The sequence below is a fragment of the Pleurodeles waltl genome, unplaced genomic scaffold, assembly GCF_031143425.1.
Source record: "Pleurodeles waltl isolate 20211129_DDA unplaced genomic scaffold, aPleWal1.hap1.20221129 scaffold_70, whole genome shotgun sequence".
Lineage (NCBI taxonomy): Eukaryota > Metazoa > Chordata > Amphibia > Caudata > Salamandridae > Pleurodeles > Pleurodeles waltl.
In genome coordinates this window covers 1,872,198-1,876,693 of record NW_027150391.1, presented here as the reverse complement: position 1 = coordinate 1,876,693, position 4,496 = coordinate 1,872,198, and the positions used below count along the sequence as shown (strand labels likewise).

Below are 4,496 nucleotides of genomic sequence, written 5' to 3'. Positions count from 1 at the left end.
TTATCGGATTCTCATTCGCCTTCAAAACTCACTTCCCAAAGTTTACCCTTCCTCCCCTAACACGTCTCCACCGATTATACACGAAATCACAGTTGGTACAAACTAAAAACCAAGTGGGGGTGGCCCTGCCACCTCCGGTGCCATCACACAAGATGTGAAGAGATAATGGTATAGCTTTATGTACGATCAACCGAGTACAGGAAATGAAAGAGATCCGCAAGATCCTGGATCTGGCAGCTATTGTTGAGCCATATTGGGGATCTGGACTGGCCCCAAAGAAGTATAATGAGTTTCTTCAGCATAATTTGCCAACATCAGAACACATGCAGAACACATGCTTGCTTTTCATTGAGAGCAGCAAACTGTAGGCTGAGAGGCCTTTCGCCTTACATCATGGTAGGATATGTATTACTTATTTATGACGTAATAGCACAGAGTATGTAATATGTGCGTGAACCCGAGTGATACAAAGACCAAAGCTCCAACTGGTACTGCGTGATTGAAATGTACCTGGATTGAAAATAAATGCATTGATTTGGAGATGTTCTGGGACTAACAGACTCGCAGACCACGGATGAAAAGCCCCAAAGTGCCCCCGTTATTATCAGTACCTGGAATGAACAGGAGGCGGACAGTCCTGGCATATCAATGGACGCCGAGCAAGGAAACCATGTTACTTGCCACATTTAAGAAGGAATGTTATATGAAAGTATTATAGTAACATTAGTCACGTATGAAGCACACAATATTCAATAAGTAATCATCATACCCCAAGGAAACAATGTTAACCATCCTTATGTCCTGGAGTTTACATGGAGCTGTTTGAAGCAGGTGCATACCGCACTGAGCTGATAGTAACTTGCGACCTGTAGGTCACACACGGAAAGCTCTAATAAAAGCATTAACTCACTAAGGTAACGCCCCTAAACTATAAAACTGTGACCTTCGAGTTCATGTTTTGCAGCAGGCGCATTAACCAGCTAAGCTACTGTGCCATATTCATCTCTTTCATAAGAGAACGTACCCAGGGTGCTTCAGAAATCATGGATCTGGGCATCAGGTGCATTAAACCTTAGAGCTGTGTAAAGATCCATCTTGCGTGTGACCTTTTCATTTAAGGGATAAACTGGAGAGAAGGAGGCTGAACGGAGAAAGAAAGAATACGAAAGAAGGAATTAATAAAAGAACGAGAATGAAAGAATAAAAACTGAACCCATCACCTGCCGAAACCCGGGATCAAACCAGGGACCTTTAGATCTTCAGTCTAACGCTCTCCCAACTGAGCTATTTCGGCGACTTCTTATCGGGTGTGGCCAGTTGATATTGGTAAACCACGTATGTGCAGTGTGGCAGTGCAGGCACACAGCAGAAGGTACAAACTGAAAGAGAATAAAACGCATGAAATTCTCGCAGGAGTGCACACAAATATATAACCAGAAGTGGGCTAGTGGCAGGTCCATGACGTCATCTTCTCTATCTCTCCGTGACGTCACTGTAGTTCAGCTGAGGGCTCTCAGGGTCCCTTTAACATCAGTCTTGCACCCTCTTAGACTGCTGCCAGCAGGAATCAATCAAAACAAACTATTGCTTGTGGTTCTGCACTTTTATATTCTCTCCCCATCTATCTGTAATTCCAACACTTAATATGTATTTTTTGCACGAACTGTGCTCCTGGTTTAAACCTCCATTGCCCGGCTCTGGCTGTACTTGGTGCAGTTAGAATGCATGCACAGCCCTGCTCTGGGTGGAATGTAGAGGGGTGGGGGCAATGAAAGGTTTGACAGTGAATGGTGGGGGGCGGTGGCCTCTCAGATTGAATTGCAGATGCCCCCCCGGAGCTGGTAATGTGCAAACACAAGCGCTCCCCGGAAACGAAGCCAGGTGATAAAACCCTCGTGCACCCAATAAAGAACTTGTGTCCCGGGTCAGAGCCCCCCATGCAAACAGCGCCCCCCAGCCGCCGTGTGATGAGACTGCAGCAAACACAGCAGGCTGTCTGGAGGGACCCAGAATGGTTTGTTTTCTTTCAGTTTGAAACTAGTTGTTTGCAGGTTATTTTGTAGCCACACACGAAAAACACAGGGAGCTTTTTAAAGCTTTAGAGCCATTTTGGCGTCGATGATTTAATGAGCCGACGGTGGCCAGAGCTATGTCCCTCCAGACTGGAAAGTAACAGGATGTCTGTGGCAATAACAAGGGCTCCCGACCTTAACTCGACTACATTGCTGTGGGAGCAGGGACTGAGTGACACCCTCTAGAGCAGGAGTGGGGGGGTCACATGATCCATCACTTTCTCCCTGCAGTGAAACTTCCGTCTGGAGTGACACCTTCAGCCGGTTCCATGGTGTAATGGTCAGCACTCTGGACTCTGAATCCAGCGATCCGAGTTCAAATCTCGGTGGGACCTGAGGGTTTTGTTTCTTTGTCAATAAAATGTACTTTACACCATTTCAGTCTTGACAATGATCAGCAAATAGCAGCGCTGTTCATGTGTCACTTGTCTATTTCTAATCACTCGACATCCTGTTTAAACGGAGGGTTTTATGGAGAGTCGTGTGAAGACCCTCTGTAGCCCCCCGTGTGTGATTTGAGACGATATCGATTGCTTTTGTGGTTAATCAGGGGTTTCTGTTTTCTGGTCGTTTCTCCTTTTAAACAATATATAAAAATGTAATACGCTGCCAACCAGTTCTCTTCCCGTCTTGACCCCCAGTTAGGACTTGTTAGCATTAAACACCGGGATGCTCGGCCCTCTGACTCCCAAACAAGCGCCTCCTTATTCAGTCACATCAGTGCTTCCTAGAGTACAACTGGGTGCAAACGGTGGCAGAGTAACATCAAAGCGCCCTGCTGGGCTCTTGATGTGTTTATAAATATTGTTACGGCCTCTGGTATTACGCCTCAGGGTAAGGTCAAATTATGCGGCACGGTTGATGAAATAATACAGCAAGAAAAGGCTAATTATGTGGCATAGTGCAGCATATTTTCTAATACGATTAGCTCATTATTTTGTCATTTTTACACTTGTTAACACTGTATGGGCAAATGTTGCACCTCATTAGTACCAGTTTAACACCGAGACTTAGCAATAAGCAACAGAAAGGAGACCAGTCACCTTTGCAAAATGCCTTTAACTACCAACACGTGTTACTGCATTGTTAGTAACTTTTGAACCGTTTAAAATAGAAATCAATTTTGTTTTTTTGTTAAAATCTGCAGATTATGCAGCCGATGATGGATTATGTGGCAAGTGCATAAAATCCTCAATTTTGCAAAAAACACAGGGTTCATGCAATCGCATAATTTCAGTGGCCCTGGATACGGCAGAGCCAGTTCATCCACTGAAAGAGCTTTGCAAGCAGTCTCACACTCAGGGACCAGCTTGGTAAGATTGGGGTGGGGGTCGTGACCTTCAGGTTTTCCACCAGTCACACTGGCCTTATGATGTTAAAATGCATTACAAGACAAGCAGGTTACATGAGAGGAGCCCAAGGGACAGTAAACAGGGAGAGGAATGTGGACTGGTAGGAGAACAAAGTGAGCAAAAGCACAATATTTTGTGGAAAAAAAAACAACAACATTGTGAGGACTTTTAAAATAGAGAGAGAGAGTGTGTTTATTTGTCTGTGTGTATCTAAACATTCCTGGTGAAATCCGACAGACACATCACCATACTTGGGTGAAAGCTCCTTTACCCAACTATTTAGCAGAAAATACATTTATTAGGGGGGTGTAACACCCCAAACACCGTCCGAAAGCTATGCCGCTGCTAGAATAGGTTTAGATAGATTCAGGCAAATTATTTGTCTTTCATGGTTTATAATTTCATCTACTTTCACATTACCTTCTTCCTCTGTTCGCACTTCTTCACCTTTCTTCTCCCCCACTCTCTGTACTCTGCCCGCGCCCAGGGCCGGGAACCAAATCCAACTCGGACAAAAATGTTCATCTCAGCCCACTCCCTTCATCCGCCTCTCTCATACATTCATCCTCATCTCTCGCCTTCTCGCTGCCCTATTCTCCCTTCTCTCTATTCTCCCACTCATTCTCCTTCTGCTACCCTCATCTTTATTTCTATTTCCTCCTCTCTCTCTGTCTCTCTACTTATCATCCCCCTGTGACTAGGGTTACCACCTCTCTTAGAGAAAAATACCAGCTTTTTATTTACGTGTTGCTATTCTGGAACAGTCAAGAGCTGTTAGGTGAAAAATAAGAAGTGTGCAAGTGTCAGGATTCCTTTCTAACAGGCAAATATCTCTCTACTTGTTATAAAATTCTCAAACACTTTTTGATTTGATTTCTTTATCTGTTTGCAGTTTTAGGCTTATGTTTCATAGATGAAAAAAATACCAGATGTCTGTTTTTTGCATCATATTTACTGGTCTACACTTGGAAATACCGGGCAGGTCTTTACAAAAGCAGCCAGGTGGCAACTCTAGCTGTGCCTGCTGCAATAAATCACAGGGGGGCGGGGGGAGGAGTGCAAGTACTCACTA

At 44.5% G+C, this 4,496-nt stretch overlaps 1 non-coding gene across 1 annotated transcript; it reads left to right on the top strand.

Annotated features, from left to right (window-relative positions):
* The first annotated feature begins 2,335 nt into the window (after nucleotides 1–2,335).
* Nucleotides 2,336–2,407, top strand: TRNAQ-CUG (transfer RNA glutamine (anticodon CUG)). Its single transcript has one exon. It is a non-coding gene; the product is annotated as a tRNA-Gln (tRNA).
* Nucleotides 2,408–4,496: the final 2,089 nt, after the last annotated feature.